Genomic DNA, 16,803 nt, shown 5'->3' on the forward strand with positions numbered 1-16,803 from the left:
CCGAGACAATAAAACCGCGGTCAATTGATGTGGCAAAACAAAAGCATTCTCTAAAACATCCTGATGGGAGGAAATGCTGAGTGCGCCGTGGCCGGGCAGGGAGCGAGGGAGCGAGCCCGGCGGAAAGGGCTGCACAACGGCTCAGGAAGCTTTCTGCCCATGTGCAAACACAGGCGGGCTCAGCCCCGGCCAAACCGAGGGCTTGTTGTTATTCCTTCCTTATCAACCCCCTCGCATCCCTTCCTTGCCGGCCCCGCCGCCAGCCCTTGCAGGGCCGTGCAGCTGCTGCGCTGCCGCCGGCTTTTCTTCTGTTAGCGGTCGCCAAATCTGCCTCGGCTTCCCCCAGCACCTCGCTCGGCCACCGGAGAGCAGGGTTCAGGGCTGTCCCTGCTTCATGCTCTTGTCCTGCTCATCTCCGGTGTGTGCAGGGTCTCTGTAGCTGCTGGGAGCTCTCCTAGCGGCATCAAGTGCCCCGCTGAAAATAATCGGCATGAAAGCATCCTCTGGGAAAGAGGGGTGGCAAATGTAAATACAAGGTGTTAAATACAAATATAAATATCTCGTGTTGCAGCTTAATGGTGGCTGCATTTCAGTGTCAGCTGGGGTGACATGAACAACATGAACAAGTGCCAGCAACATAGGGAGCGTTTAAAACTGGGTGCAAGTTGAGTTTTTTGTTTGTTTTATTCTACATGTAATACCTCCGTCCTGGTGCTTTGAAGTGCTTTAAGCCTCACAGAACTTCTGCTGAGTATAGATGGAGATACTGCCCCATTTATGGGTGGCTCAGCAGTGACACAGCCATTAAATGTCATGTCCGTGTCCCAGCCTGAACCAGAGGCTCTGGCACCCATCCAGGCAGCCCCAAGTCCTTCCCGAGGCTGGAATCGCAGACTTTTTTCAGGAGTAAAGGAACACCTTTGTATAGGAATGGCCGTAAAGTGCTACTGAGAACTTTATAGCTTGCTCTGTGCACTGCTGAAAGCAATCAAATTTATCAGAGCAAACAAGCTTTAATTTAACAGTTGGACTTGATGATCTTAGAGGTCTTTTCCAACCTAAATGATTCTGTAATTCTGTAATTGCGTTATGAACTATATCTTCCAGGTCGAGCACAGTAAAAACAGCACAGCCCTCTCAGGTGAGCAGACTCCTGCCCATCAGCACCGCAAACCCTTCACAGCAAAGCAGAAAGTCCCAGGCCAGGGAAAAGCATTTCCTTTCTCTGCTGCTGGTTCTTTCTTTCTTTTTCATTGATGTAGCATGGGGAAGACCTGTTCTGGCGGCAAAGGCCCCTCAGTGGCAGGATCTGTCACTCACAAGCATGTCCTCATGGTGCTGTCCTGTAGCACCCACCAAGCACCACATTCCTCTGTTCACGGCAATTTAGTTTAGAGGGTGCAGAAGTACTATTCCTCATTAATTTTAACAGGTAAGTGTTTGAAGCCCCAGCACATGCTGCAGCCAGATCGGATGCTTGCTGTGTGGCTGCCCACCACAGAGCGGAGCCAGGGCTCAGGCCATCACTGAAGTTCCTGCGTGACTTTGAAACCGCAGCAGGAGCAGCCTGAGGTATATACATACATACGTATAGCAATGCTGCTATCTGCTGGCTGTGCTTTGCTAAAACATTTAACGCCTTGCTCCAGAATGGGGCTGGTATTTGGGCAATGGTGTGGGCGCCCAGACAGAAGCAGCTCCCACTCCTGCTCCACTGTCTGCTGCGCCCTGGGGTGCAGGACATTCCCCCCAGAGGTGTCTGTAGCATATGAAATCATGCAAGAAATACACACGTACAACAGGCTTTGAAGCTGATATTCTAGGAGCTGGGAACACCTGAGATGAAATTTCTAAAATGAATTCCCCATCGATGCATTTTTACACCTGCTTGTTGCGAGCCGTGTTGTGCAGGAGTGGTGTGGGAGGTCTGCGACGGGCACTGCTCCATCAGTCGCCAGGCCCCGCGAGCTTTGCAGCCCCAGCGCCGTGAAGGCAGAAATGCAGGCAGCTTCCCAAAATGTCCTGGGTCCAACTCCAGGCGCCTGACAGAAAAAAACAAGGAGCCAGCTGAGGAACGTAGGGGCTCCTGTGACCGACCAACCCTGGGCACGGCGCTGCAGCCCCTGGGTGCCCTGTGTTGCACCACAGTTGAGCTGTGTAGTGCCATGAGTACCTGCGTGTGGTGAGACAGCAGCTCTGCCTTCACCTTCAGGAGCAGTGTTTGTGTGGAGCTTTTCCATCCCCTAGGAAAAAAAATAATTATAATATTTACAACTATTGGTGTTGCAAACGCCTCACAGGTGTTTTAATTCTAAGGCTTTAATCTTAGCCTTCAGATCCATTTAATTTGCCGGTGTTTTGATTTGTAGTAGCAGACATAAATGAGATTATCTGTCCCTCGAGATAAACTGTCAAAGACGAACGCTGAAGAGTTGGGCTTTAAAACCACTTTAGCACACTGTTGCTGTGAGCCCCAGCACGGAGCCGCAGCTGAGCACAGATCGGTGTAAGGCGTGAATCACCCCCCCAAGCAGGGACAGAACAGGGCACGGGACAGGGCTTCTTGGAAAAAAAATGTTGAAAGTTTATCTGTTATTTTTTAATAGAAAGCTATTTTGTTGGGGAAAAAGGAGCCTAGCTCTGTCTTCTCACTCTACTTGTAGAAAACAAACAGCCTGAAGACAGCTACGCTTCTTTTGTCTTGCATAAAAGCTGTCCCAAGGGCCTCTACAAGGCAAGTTTGTTTTCAGGTTGCACTTTTTTTATTTTATTCCTGTAAATTAAACAATGCTTTACTTAGCCTGCATTATTTATTTGCTATTTCTGGTTCTTTTAATTGTGATTATTATTTCTTCATTTTTTTAATTTTTATGTTTGCATCTTCCTTCTTTTCTTATCTTTTGCCTGCCCTAGAGGCTCATTGCAGCTTTGGCAACATGTTAACGTGTTTAGGAATGATAAGACATCTAATTAATAGTTTAATTAACAGTACAAGGTCCTAATAGCTTATTAAAGGAAAATCATTCAGAAAATTATTTTTCTTTCCTTGTGTTGGTACACTATAATTTATGAGCAAATGATAAAATGGTTTTGAACGGTGTTCAGACTTTCAGTAAGGAAAGTGGCACTGGATTCCAGATTTCACGGGGGATTTTGCACCACTAATTCCATTATTTTTTCTTGTTTGAAAACAATTTAACAGATTAACAGAAGCAATTCCGAAGGAACAATGCTGCTCTGGCGTGGCTGGCAGAAGTCTGATGCTTCTGAGAGAGGAATTAAGTAAAACTGCCCTCCCTCCTGTGGTGTATAAACAAATCCCGGGGGAAGCAAACTTGCTGTGGAAGAGGCTGAAGGGTTGGAGCTGGGGCAGCGTGGAGCCCACGGCTCTCTGGCCCTCTCAACCTTCTCCACAAATATGCATTAAAAGTAATCATTTGTACCTGCAGGACTCCTTGGTTTGCCATCTCCAGAGGAGTTTAGGAAAACCTGAAAGCCCTGAGGGCCCTCCTGCTTCCCCATCAAGGAGCTCAGCACGAAGCCCTGGCAGAAGGCAGGAGCACCGAGGGGAACCAGGCCGCAGCGCCACAGCTCGGATTCCAGCGGCCGCGGTGTTTTTCCTCTGACCCACACAAAGATTTCTTTCTAAATTTATCTCGCCGTTCATCGGCAGTCCCACTTAGCAGCAGATTACGAGGCCGGGCAGGCCGGGCCAATTCAAACGAGGGCAGGGGAGCCCGAAGAGCCCGCGGCCCAGGCGGCAGCGGGTGCTGCAGGAGGCCGGGTGGGAACACCGGGGGCTCGCTGCGTGGGGGCTGCAGCACCCAAACCCCAAGGATCCTGGATCCTGGTTTGTTCTCCCCTCTGGGCTGGCTATAGGATTTTTGCAGGGCTGTGGAAGGAGCTGAGGGACCCTCGTGTGCTTCCATGTGAATTGCCAGGCGTGAAGCAGTGCTCGGCTCCAGCCATGAGTATTGGCAGGGGGCTGTGCAGCACCCATGCAGCCGAGCATCCCTCGGTCCCCTGGCTCCACACCTGCATGGGACAGACCTGAAATGCTTTGACACAGCCCGGGGGACCACCAAGACTGCTATTCTGTGCTGAGCATGCAGCGTGGTGTAACCCATCCTGCCGTGAATGCGTGGGTGCTAACGCTGGCCGCACGCTTTGCAGGCAGAGCTGCAGCCCGACACGGGGAGTTTGCTCCGTGTTTGGAATCACAGAGGGAAATTATGCAGTTACAAGGATGGCATAATTGAGAGAATGCTTGACTAGCGCAATTTTCTTATGTGCCTGTCAGCAAATCACTTAATCTGTGCTGTGCCAAGTTTCCCATCCGTTAAATGGGGAATGATTATCCCCCTGCTTCCTAGGAGCGAGCGCGAATAATACCCACTAATGACTGTGGAGGTGCTGGAAGGTGGCCACGGAGACGCGCGGTGACACGGAGTAGCTGCAGAACTGGAGAGAGCGAGCAGCGCTTCAAAACCAACCTTCACAAACGGATTCCTCCTCCTGCTGCTCTTTTATTTTTTTATTTTTTTTTTAAACGTATTTATTGAAGAAGATCCCAAAATAGGTTTGCCTCTCCCGCTCCGGATTTTTAAAGCTTTCTCAGGCATTCCTGGGCCAGGACACCCCGGGTCCTATGTGCAAGAATAGGAAAATGCGGCCGAGAAGGAGCACCCCGGGCAGCGAGGAGCTCTGCCTCCGCCCGTCCGACGGCCCCCCCGGCCCCCCCATCCAGCCGGGCCCGGGGGGGGGCCGATGCCCGGCGCCTCCCGGGAGCTGCAGGCGGCGCGGGGTCACCTTGGCCGCATCGAGCCGGGGTTGGGGGGGCACCGGGGGCCCCAGGGGGGGTCCCGCTACCGCCCCCCCCGCCTCCGTTCCTGTTCCGGCTGCATCCTGCACGGCCAGGGGCAGCCGCTGCTGGTCCCCCCCCCCGGAGCCGTGGGGATGCTGCGAGCAGCCAGGCAGGTACCGGGGGGGGGAGTGGGGGGGATATGGGGGGGATGCAGGGGGTGCACGAGGGGGAACGGGGCTGCGGGGGGGGCTGCGGCACGGCACAGCCCGGGAGCATCCCGGGTGTGCACAGCCCGCGCACATCCAGTCCCAGCCCACCCCCTGCACGTCCCATCCCATCCCATAACAGCAATAATAATAATAGATACACATAATATATATAAGAATAATAGGTATGCATAAGAATAATAAATATATGTAAGAATAATAATAAAAAGCTAATTATCTTGCATTTAATATGATAATAACAATTATATATAAGAATAATAGGTATACATAATATATATAAGAAGAATAGATATGCATAAGAACAATATATAATAATAATAATAATAATAATAATAATAATAATAATAATAATAATAATAATAATAATAATAATAATAATAATAATAATAATAATAATAATAAAAGCTAATTCTGTTGCGTTTAAACACGTGGACCTGCACAGATAAAGTCTCAGACAACTCTGCCCAGGCTCACTCCTTCCTAGCAGATAAGTGGGACGGTCCAGCCGGGGCTAAATGGGAGCAGGAGGTGGGCTTGAGGGGGTCTCTCGCTCATTTCTGCTTTAACGGAAGGCCACGGAGGTTGACAGTGGCTGCTTTGCAGCTTCGTGCTTTCTCTGCTTTTCTATTTAGGGATAATTGTTCCATAAAGCATTGTATGTTCTAGGCAATGGGTTGTTATGTTCTTTTTCTTTTTTTTTTTCTTTTCAGAACGTATGATGTCGTTTCTGTTTGTAGACTCTTTTAATAGCGAGGTGGCAGAGACAAACTTTACTCAATAAAGTTGCCTTTCCCTCGGGCAGCTTTAGCCCAGATAAACAGGCTTTAAAGTCCCGGTTTAGCCTGGGACTAGGACTGTTTACCATTCATCATTGTTAGTTAATTGCTGTTTGGTTAAATATTTAGTTTGGATTAAGTTCTTCTGTGCTTTTTTCTTACAAAATAATAAATAAAGGTGTGCTTAGTAACATGATAAAGGGCTTTCTAGAAGGCTTTTTAAAGATACTCTGCAATAGAAGAGCTTCATAAAGTTATTTTCTATATTTTTCTTACTTGTAGTTTGTTGTGGTATCATTTGCAATTAGCCAAGCTAAAGCAGCAGAGGTATTTGATTCCTGCCTACTTTTTCTCCTAAAGTTATGCCAAGCTGCATTTCTCACATTACTGCGTTGTTTTCTGGAGTGTTTCTAGAGACTTCATTACCAGTTTCATTCCTTATTCCGAAAAGAAAAAAAAATACAGCTTGCATCATTGTTTAAATCCACAAAATTGAACTTGTGGTCTACAAATTGACCTGCTCGATAGAAGAGGACAGTGCAACAGGACAGACTTGAGAAAGGCGCTGAGAAGGATCTGCACTTAGCACCTTTGGCAGCAGCACGCCTGCTTTTCCAACCCATTCACCCCAGTGGAGGTTTTAATGAGCAGCAAGGGTGAGGATCAGTTTTAGGGTTAATTCTCAAGGCAGCCCTTTGTTTGCAGGTACCCAGAAGACCTGGATCCCCGCCCTGCAGAGGTGGAGGGCAGCCGAAACCAGCTGGATTTGTGTTGGAGGTGGCTCCGGAGCAGCTCCCTGCCTGCGCAGAGCCCGGCCGGCGTTGGAGCTCACGGGGTTGCTGCATGAGACCACGCTGTGCAGGCTGAGCGAGTGGATCAGGTGTGGATATTAACAGGGCAGGGGGCCCGGGAGAGACAGAAATGAGCAGAAATCCCCCACCGCAGAGGCTGCTTCTGCAGGAGACTCGGTGCCCCGTGGAAAGGTCTGCGCTTCGCAGTGCCTTTTTTGGTACAATGCTGCCAACTCCCGTGTTCTGCTGCAGTGACCCAATCGTTATATAAACAAGGGTTTAATTTTGGAACTTTAATATTTAAGAGGCTTAAGTTTCTTTTGCTCAGACTTATTTTCATACGCTGCCCATCTGACAAAACACTTCTTACCTACATTATCAGCTGCTAACAAAGTATCCTGCAGCTGTGTTCATGGTCCATTTGAGCGAGTATTTTACTCGAGATAATTCCTTGCCTTAGGATCGCTGTCAGACTGGAGCAGGGCTTAGAGGACTGCATGGCCCTGGCTGGCCCTTCTGAGTTCTCAGCCTGCCCACCTCCTTTGAAAAACAAAAGGCAAGTAACACAGAAGGGTGTGCTGATGCTAAGAGCAGCAAAGGCTGACACGGATGGTTGCCTATAAAAATATTACCCTTACAAACCAGCGTCCTTTGGAGTATAACCACAGGACTCCTTCCTGAGATGGGACTTCTACTAGAAGCAACTTGTGTAACTCACATGCACCAGCTCCTGCAAGGAGAGAGGCTGGAGCAGTGCTGATCCCTTCTTGCTGTCTTCTGCAGAAAGGTAGTTTACTTTTTTTCTGCAGTCAGTAAACATTCAGTTTAGCGATGGTAACACAGATGTCTCCCTGGTGGGACAGAAGCTCAGCTCATCACGTGCTGTCAGAGACGAAGATGTAGTTTCTCATCTGCCGTCCTGCTGCAGGTGTGCTACCAGCTCTCCAGCCTTGACTGTTCTGTTCTAAAGCCTGCAAAGAAGCTAGAGGAACAGGAAACAACTTAAAAGTGCTTTGAAGGAAGGAGTTACCATGGAAATGGAAGACAGGTATTTTTTTTCCTTTCTATTAGAAGGCACTAGGTCTTTCTCAATCAAACTTTCGTGCCCTTGATAGTATGACTTCTGTCTCTTTTTCTTTGCAATGGTCCAAAGTTGTAAGGCATCTGTGTGTTGTTTTTAGGGACTCCAGTCATTGAACGACTAAATGTGCAGTGCTGAAGCTCACTGACACACTAACCCTGCGCTACTCAAAGTAGCTCCCTTCAAATACCAGTTACCTAAGCGTGATAGATTTCCCCACCTCGTGGTCTCTGTGAAATGGGTTTACAGAAGGAAGCTTTTGTTCTTTGTTCTGTAGGAATTGCACTAGTTTTCTGGAAAATAAATATCTGCCTTTAAAGCAGGACTTCACATTTCTATTATGGTCCAATGCTTTCTTACCTGGGTCCACTTTCATGTGGTGGCTTTTCCACAGCATACCAGTTGTACAACGTTGATGGAAAGAAAGTACAACTTGCACCCTTTAAAATGTTTTAATGGTGCTGGCTACGCTGGACTGTGAAATGAGTAAGACCTGGGGCTGGATGCAACACAAAGCTGCTCTCTGGAGTGTTTATCCAGCATCCTGCAGTTTCACGGTGCCCTGTGACCGTGGACTGTCACGCTGCCTGCTCAGTACAGTTCGTCACGTAAACAGAATGATGCAAAGGCAAGAGTTAGCCCTGCCCTGCCGGGGCTGCACAAATCCATCATGCCAAGAGCTGGCCTTTTCCCCTGCCTGGCAGGGAGCACCTTGGGAAGCCAGCAGGCACAGCATTTATCTACCTATCTACCGTCATTCCCACATCACACTTGGAAGCCTTCAGTTAGGGGTACATTTTTTAACCTACCCCTTTGAGCATTCCTACAAATTCTGAAGTCAATCAGTTTGTTTTTTTCCCCAGCCCACTGCCTATCGTGAGATCCTTCCTTTACTCCTCCATGTTTTATTGTGGATGAGCCCTGCTGGTTTTGTACCATCTCCAAATGCTGCCAGCTCATTCTCCACACCCTGAATGCTCAAGTGACTTTCAGCATCCTGGCTGCGTGTTAATGCACACTCCAGCACCCAGCATTTTGGTTTTCCCCTCCACCCAGGGTCCGGTCCAGGCAGCAGATCGTCCTCCAGAGCCGGCTGCAGGCCACAGTCAGCTCTCATCTTGGACGACCTCATTTTAACCTCCCTGTTTCAAGGCAGCAGTGGCATTATATAACCTGGATTTCAGCGGGTTTGGTAGTGAGGCTGTGCAGAAGCAAATGCGCACTCGCAGGAGTCAGGGCAAAATGGGTGCCTTCTGCTGCTGCCCTTGCCCATGTGCCCCCTCCCAGCTGCTGGAGGAAGCCTCCAGCTCCCAGCTCCAGCACGGCAGCCGCAGGTCTCCAGGCTGACATTGCAGAAAGCATTCGCTGCATCTCGGAGAGGGCACTGCTAAGGAGGGAGGCTCTTAGAAGCTGAAAAGCAAACCCTCGGGGAGCCCAGGGCTCCCCCAGGTAGTCCTGTTGAAAGAGCGTGTGTCAGAGGGAAGGCTGAGACTTAGGTCTCGCTCATTCTTGGCTCGTTGATGTGCAGCTCTGATGGCCTTATTTTCACCTGTCATATCCAAGCTGTTTCCCTATATTCCCCTTCAGCATCTCCCTCTTCTCACCCAAGACTTATTACTGATGGAAACAGGGTATGCTAAATGCCAGAAGACAGTTTCCCGCACAAGCTTCCATTTCACAGACTCCTTGACTTCTTATAAATACCCTGGACCTTTTACCCTGCTGTAGATTTACCTCTTTGAAAGCTAACTGTCCTACAGATGTGGGCAGTAAAGCGAGACAGTGTTTCCAAAAGGAGAGAAGCTCTGTTACTAGGCTGTGGTCGTTTGGGGACTGTAGGAAAATGATCAAAACAGAGCAGCAAGGTTAATGCAGATGCTGTTCTTGGAGTCACAGCTTGCCTCGCTGCCCCGAAGCATGCAGAATTTCCTTGTGTCCTTGCACTGGGAGGCAGAATTACCACCATATGCTGACGTGCCACTTGCGTGCCTCATCCAGCACACTGTTTCCCCAGGCATTGCTTGCTTTGGCTGCCAGTCCTTCGGAGTTAATAGCCTGGTCTGGGTGCCCATCGCATCTCCTGGGCAGCTCTGCTGGTGTGTAGGTGATGCTCGATAGCTCATTTACAGCAGCCTTTGCTTTTCTGTGCAATCCTTTGCCTCAGAGATGAAACCAACCCTTCTAGTACTGTTGTGCAACAAAGAAACGAGTATGGAAACTATGTTTATATGTTTACAAAAGAATATAGGTGTGTTTTTTGTCCTCCTTCTTGAGTGAGGTGAAATATTCAATTTAAAATAAATTGGAATTCAAGTCTTGGTGCCTCAATGCAACCAGGACAGTTGCAGTGTAAGCCTGTCAGCTCAGCAGTCCCTGACTGCTCAGAAATGACTTTTCTTCTAATATTACTACTGAGTTAGAATCCACTCAATAATAATTTTAGAATCCATTTTCTTTTCATTATTTAAGACGCGTGTGTGTCTCTTCCCTTTATCTTGATTTAAAAGAATTTATGAGGAAAACTTTTTAAGTCTCTCTTTGGTTTTGACTTCTGCTTTTTAACTTCTTGGGGCTGATAATTCTGTGTACAATGCAGCAGGCTTTCCAATGATTTAGGTCTCAGGAAATCTGGAGGCCTTTTCCTCTTTTGAGGAATGCCATTTGTTAGGATCCAGCTGATCCGCAGCACCTCCAGAGCAATGGCAACCATGAAATCCCTCGGGACAGCCTAAACGATGGAGGCATCTGTGCTCTCCCTGGCTGGGTGAGACGGCTCCGTGTAGGCAGAGGGTCAGGACAGGCAACTTTCTTTCTGGTGAACCAAGTGCTGTTGCTTGAAAAACATTTTCTGAGAATGGGCAGCAAGGGACCTGACGCTGTTTTATAATGTGCTCGGTGGGAGGTTGCTTCCAGGTGTTACTTAATTCTTGCCTTTTATGTACTCCATGGCAAAACCAGGCGAGCCGTACTGGCCGTGAGTTTCCTCTCTTCTGGAGCTGTTGCTGGGGCTGGCGTGTTTGTGTCCCATCCCCTCTGACACACCTTGCTCTCGTTGCCAAGTAACTAATCATATTGCTGAGAGCCAGCATTGTGCCTGAACCGCTCTGGCATTCCTACTCTTCCTCTTCCTTCTCCCCACCTCCCGCTCTGCCCTCTCTGGGATCATGTTGTAATGGCAAAGGCGACCTCCCATTCCGCACGGCTTCAGGCACCTCACATCCACCAGTGAGCGGAGCATGCCCAGCGGTGGGCTTCGATGTGCGGTTGCGGCAAACAGGGCTAATGCACACCTCTGCAAGATAATTCGGGTTACCATGGTTACGTGTGGAAAATAGGGCTGTGGGTGAACCCAGGACAGCAGCGCATGAAGTGCACCTCACGCCGTGGCGAGCCCTCGCCTCACGGCACACTGAGGTGACGGAGGCCGAGCGGCGGCCATCTTCTGGCCTGCAGCCTGCGGCAACTCCCCCAGGCTTCCCGGACCATATCGGCCTGTATTGAGGAGCTGGCCAGGGACAATTGACCCCCTGTGGGCTCCCAAGGGACCCCCAGGTGGCTCCCTGGCCTCCAAGTGCAGCGTGGGGACCTGAGCAGGAAGGTCCACGCTGCAGCACCGAGGTCTGTGTGTTGAGAGCCAGGGTCCAAATCTGCTGGAAATGTTCGAAACCACAGCACATAGAGCAGAGGGGAATGTTTGCTATTGCTGTGGGAAAAGAGAAAGCTCATCTATTCCTCCAAAATAGAGTTCCTTCAGCTGAACTCTGAAGCATAAACTATCAGCCCATGGGCATCTGCCGGTCCTCAGCACTGTAGCAAGCTTCGACAACCTAGGGCAGAAAACCCAGGACGAATACAGCATTTAGAAACGGCTTTAGTAGTGCAGAAAGACAGTGTTTTTGTGACTGCTGATATGAGCTGTGTGCTGGAGGCAAAGCAGATGGCTTCAGCTGGACTCAGGAGAGCTCGAGGTGATGCTGTGCAGAAAATGGTCCCCACCTTCCCCAGAGGGATGGAGCCAACGCAACCCATGGGATCTGCCCGACCCGCAAGTGATGCAACACTTCTGGCAGCCCTGAGCGTACCTGGAACACAATCATCTCAACAACTTGGTGAAAAACCTTCCTGTGGGAGAAAAACCCATCAAAGGGGCAAATGAAACCTGGAGTGAGTTACAGTTAAAAAAAAAAAAAAAAAGTGTAAAGTTCCTACACCAAGCAGAGCTTTTACTGACAGAAGGTTTTGGAAACTCCATTAAATCACTTCGGGACTCGGCTATTTATCTTTCACAGTAACCTGCTCAGAGAATGCGGCAGTGGATGGCAGCACAAAAGCCTCACAAGGCGAGTTTCTGCCAGGCTGGTTTCGGTGTGTTAAAGTGCACCGAGCTATTGCTGACTTCCAAAGAGAGAAACTGCTCAGCACAGGTATAAATGAGAAGGAGGTAAAGGCCTGCTAGAAATACTACTCTTGTCTTTTTGAAGTATTAAATGCCTCCTTTTCCGGGCCTGGTTGTGAGGAACACAAAAATGACAGTGTGGGAAAAAAATTAAAATTAAAAAGTGGTGGCCTGTGTCCAGCACAGCCAACAGGCAAATAAATCGTGTTCACGCTATTAATCTCTTAATAATATGGTTGATCTTTGGTGTGCTGTTCAAAATAGTTGTTTAAAAAAGGCTTCAAACTTAATATATTAGTTACAATAGATCCTTAATACTTTATTTTTGGGGGGAGAAATAGCATTAGAGGCTGGCTCAGAGGCTTAAACCCTGTCCTTGCTGTCCCGTTGGTGCTGGCGCTGCCAGCGGGCTGAGCACTCATCCTCGGCCGTGCTTTCCCCTTTAAAGCAGTAAAATGATACAGTCCTGTACGGGCTGAGAAGGGGCTGGTTTGTTTTTTGTTTTCCTTAAAAAGAAAAATAGTTGGCAGGGACATGAGCAAAGCTGAAAGTGTTTTCATCTGTTTTGTTTTGTAATGTTTAATTTATTTTTTTTTTTCTACTTTACGAATTATCCAAAGCACTCAAAGCAAAGGTATCCCATTCTGGAAAGGGAAGAAAATCTACAGGCAGACTGATATGACTAATCAGAATTGGTCAAATAAGAATAATGAAAATATACTGAAAAACACTGTATCTATTTTTTCTTAGGAAGAAAAAATTAGAAAATTCAACTTCTAATCAAGAGTGGTTTGCAAAATAGTTCTGGGCTGGGAAAAATAACCAGCTCTTGCACAAAAATATTTTCGTGATTTATTTTTACTCTGTTAATGGTAATTTGGATTTTAGAACTTAATTGTGGTATCCAAATGAATCTTGTTTTCTAAGTGCAAAGTACCCATCCTAACTTTTAAACTGTTGTGCACCCTTATTTTAAGAAAGGCTACAGAAGAGAACTGACCAAAAAGACAATTTAGAAGCAGATTTTTTAAAATGTGTTGGTAGTTTGGGGAGAGAACAGATGGGAAATGAGTCTCTTCTTGCTTCCTCTTTTTAACAAGTATTTTTAAGAGATAATACCTTATAATTACTTATTTTTAGAAGTGGTGAGAAGCCTCAGCCGGGACCCAGGGGCCAGAGTGGCTCAGTGCTGTACAAGCAAAGACAGTTTATCACCAGCCAAAATAATTTACAATCCCAGTTTCAAGGACGAGACAGCAGGAAGCTACAAAACTCAGGCAGGACTTGCCAGCATCAGAACCAGCATGAAAGGCAAAAACACCCCGGTTAGTGATGGTGAGGGTTTATTCAGCTGAGCTGAATGAAACCACTCTGAATATATCACAATTTCATTCCAGGCAGGGGCTGTCATATTCAGTGAGAGGAGCCCTCGTGTCCGTGGGTCTCTAAGAGACCACCAGGCTGCTTTTCACTCGAGCTGCCTTTCTGCTTGGGTATCCTGCAAAGCACGGGCAGGAGGCAGAGGTCTTGCTTCAGGTGAGGGACAGTGGTGCTGAGAAAGCTGCCTGGAAAAGTCCTTAATCAGAGGTTCCCCCCCCTCCTTTTTTTTTTTTTTTTTTCTCCCAACTGGAAAGTTTTGCTTTGTCATGAAGGTTGGTGAAACTTTTAATAGGAGGTTTTCCTGTATCCAGGACGTAGCTTCAGCAAGTTGGGAGGAGGCAGCAGGACTGACAGCCCTGGGCTGCAGAACAGCCAAAAACTGCTCCAAGGGCAGCCGGGACATGGCAGACTCAATGCGTGTGGCCATCTTGTGTGAGAATCAAACCAGGGACGTGCAGATGAATTTCTGTCAGCCCAGGTGAGCAGCCCTAAGCCCAGCGGTACGGCCGTTCTGGAGTGGGTATTTCCCATTTAATGAAAAAATGTGAAAAAGCAGCCCCGAATCCCAGATCTTCGCTTGAATGGGGAGATGAATGCCAAAAATGTATAATGAAATCTCTCAAAAGCTGTTAAGAAAAATAGTATTTACCAATGCTCAAAACAAGGGAGGTTTTCCCAGACAGATGCCTTCCTCCTTCCCCACCAGAATTTCTCTCCACCCTGGTGCCGCCTGCCCGGCCGACCTCGGCGTGGTGCTGACAGCGCTCGGATCCTGCCCGCTTTGATGGCTGAATCCTAAAATTTGTCAGGACTTGCTCTATTTTTTCTACGGCATCCAAACAAGCTCAGTTAGGTGCTTTGAATGGAATCCTCGGTGTTTCCCCTGTAGTTGTGGGAGCTTTGTTTCTCAGTTATGTAAATCCTTTATATTGAGGAAACGTTTGATGAAGTTTTCCCTTGTTTTAGTGGCCCAGAAGGGCTTCCAGTTGCTGGCTGTTTGTCACCACAGCGGCGATCTGTGCAGACCCAAATGCATCCCTCCTGCTCACCTTGTGATTACTGCATTAAGTCCTGCTTTCTGATAAAACTACGTAATTATAGCAATACATTTTCTGGCTAAATATTTAAATTGGTAATTAACAGACATCTTCAGGGTGGGAAAATAGTTGTTTTCCATAGTTTCATTGGGTTTATGTGAGAAAAGAACTGTTGTTTGGAAAGCAGAGTCTTAAATATGTGTATTTTTATCTAAATATTTCGTAATTCTGCTTATGAGGTAGTAGGTCAGCTCTCTATATGCCTGCTGTCATAAATAAACAAGCAGGGATTTACGGACATTCCTCTGGAGTCCTATGGGATGCACTGGCACCAGGGACCCTCCTCGGGGCTTTAACCACGCTGTGCAACCCGTTCCAGGAGCGTAATCCTCGGGGGGCTGCGGGCAGCACAAGAAGCCTGCAGGCAGGCTGTGATCTTTTACATTTCCAACCCCAAACCCGCATGTTACCTGACCCTATTTTCCAGCGGTTTGCTTGGGCTGTTTCTCCTGCTTTTGCCAACTGCGGAGAGCCGGATTTCCAGGGCAGGAGGCTGAGGCCAGACCGTGTCAGCCCATCCCGAGCCGGGGCAGCCCGAGGTGGGTGAGGAGGGGGCTGCCACCAACACCCGCTGCCCCCCAAGGACGGCGCCTGGCTGGAGCCCGGCACGACCCGGCACCGTGAGACCCTGGCCCCTCGCCTGCTGCAGCAGGCTCTGACCCCCCGTCCATTCACAGCCTCGTGTCCCCATGTGAAACGGGAAACCCTGAAAAAGTAGAAGTGTGGCTGTAATTAGGATTAATCTATTTTTAGCATGTCTGCTGCCCTGTCCGTGCTCCAGCTGCGATGTTTAATTCTGCCCAGCTTGACTTTCTGTAGTTGCACCCGGGACTGATACGAAAGAAATCTTTTAAATTTGAGATTGTGGGGTTTTGTTGTTTTTTTGTTGTTGTTTTGTCCTGGTTTGGGTTGGGTATGGTGTTTTTTACAAAATAGATTTTTTTTTTTCTTTTTTAATTCCATGTACAAAGGCTGGGAAAACCCAGCACTAAAGCAACACAAAGATTGCCGCATAAAAACAGTTGTACAACTTTTACTATCATTATTATTCATTTTACTATGCAGTTTGGAATCCTAGTCATAGATCAGGAATGTGTTGTACCCAGAGCTGCACAAACAGCACGAAAGGAAAATTGCCTCTTACAACTATATTGAGGAAAAACACGAAGTGGTATCGCCACGATTTGTCCTGAGCAGCACCGGGACGCGACGGTAAAGGTGTGTGTGAGCCGCCAGCCCAGCACCTGGTCATTTACCAGTCCTGTATTTAAATACCTGCTGTTCATGCGTTTAACCATTTATCAGGTATTTGTAAAGGGAACTTTAAGTGAGATTAGCAGTTGGGAAAACACAATGAAACACAGCTGGACCGAGATCACTCCATTCCCCCGCCCCGCCACCCCTTCCCCGGCAATGTTTGGCTTTCGCAAATATTCGAGAACCACCGAGAGAGACGGAGCCCGGGCACGGGGCTGAGACCTGGGGGGGCCACACAGGGCTAGGGCCAGGCTGCGCCTTGGGTGGGCTCGTGCTGGACATCTGCTGGGGCAGGAGGATGCCCTCCTTGGTCAGAAACGCTGCTCTCCCCCCAGAAAACCCAGCATTCAGCCCAGGGGCATGTTCTGCTCCGCATGTACGGGCTGGGGGTAATTTCCTCTCCCCCCTGCCTGTCCCCCCACCATGTATTTTGGTGACTCATGCAGCTTCAAAGTGCTGAGTGGCTATTTCTGGGCTTCCACCGCCATCCCTGCTACCTCCAACTGTGCTGTCAGTGCACCTCAGCCATGCACAGCACCCCCGCGGGCTCTATTCTTAGCAGCTAATAGCTGAAATAATTACTTTTGTCTCAGCTCCTTCGCTTTGGAACCGAGCACAACCTGCAGCTCAGGAGCCTGCCCGCTCGCCCCTGCCCAGACCTCAGCAGCCTCCCTTCCCCGGGAGGGCTACAAGGCAGAGCTGGAGTCAGGATGCCAAATTCCTTGAACCCAGCTTCAGCGTGGGGCACACGCTCTGCTTGGAAGCAGCTTGCACGCTAACGTGGTGCCACCCCTCTGAAGAGGAGCTCGGTTCTTCCAGCTGGGATTTTCTTAGACTTCGCAGGGAAAATGCCAGGACTGCAGCTCTCCAGAGGGGCGGCCAGGTTTTTCACCTGCAGGTTTCCATTTCGGTGCCTGCTTTTTGTGTGGGCTGGATTGCTACAGAGCATGCAAGTATTTTATGCAAATCCGACTACTCAACACCAGTATATCCC

At 48.6% G+C, this 16,803-nt stretch overlaps 1 long non-coding RNA gene across 2 annotated transcripts; it reads left to right on the forward strand.

Moving 5' to 3' along the window:
- The first annotated feature begins 3,822 nt into the window (after positions 1-3,822).
- LOC113839904 (uncharacterized) lies at positions 3,823-15,412 on the forward strand. Of its 2 annotated transcripts, XR_011805055.1 has the most exons (3): positions 3,984-4,973; positions 6,513-13,611; positions 13,767-15,412. It is a non-coding gene; the product is annotated as an uncharacterized lncRNA (long non-coding RNA). The 2 variants fall into 2 exon arrangements; XR_003492570.3 differs by lacking the exon at positions 13,767-15,412 and having other exon boundaries at positions 3,823-4,977; positions 6,513-12,290.
- Positions 15,413-16,803: the final 1,391 nt, after the last annotated feature.

This window comes from Anas platyrhynchos, chromosome 27 (genome assembly GCF_047663525.1).
Source record: "Anas platyrhynchos isolate ZD024472 breed Pekin duck chromosome 27, IASCAAS_PekinDuck_T2T, whole genome shotgun sequence".
Lineage (NCBI taxonomy): Eukaryota > Metazoa > Chordata > Aves > Anseriformes > Anatidae > Anas > Anas platyrhynchos.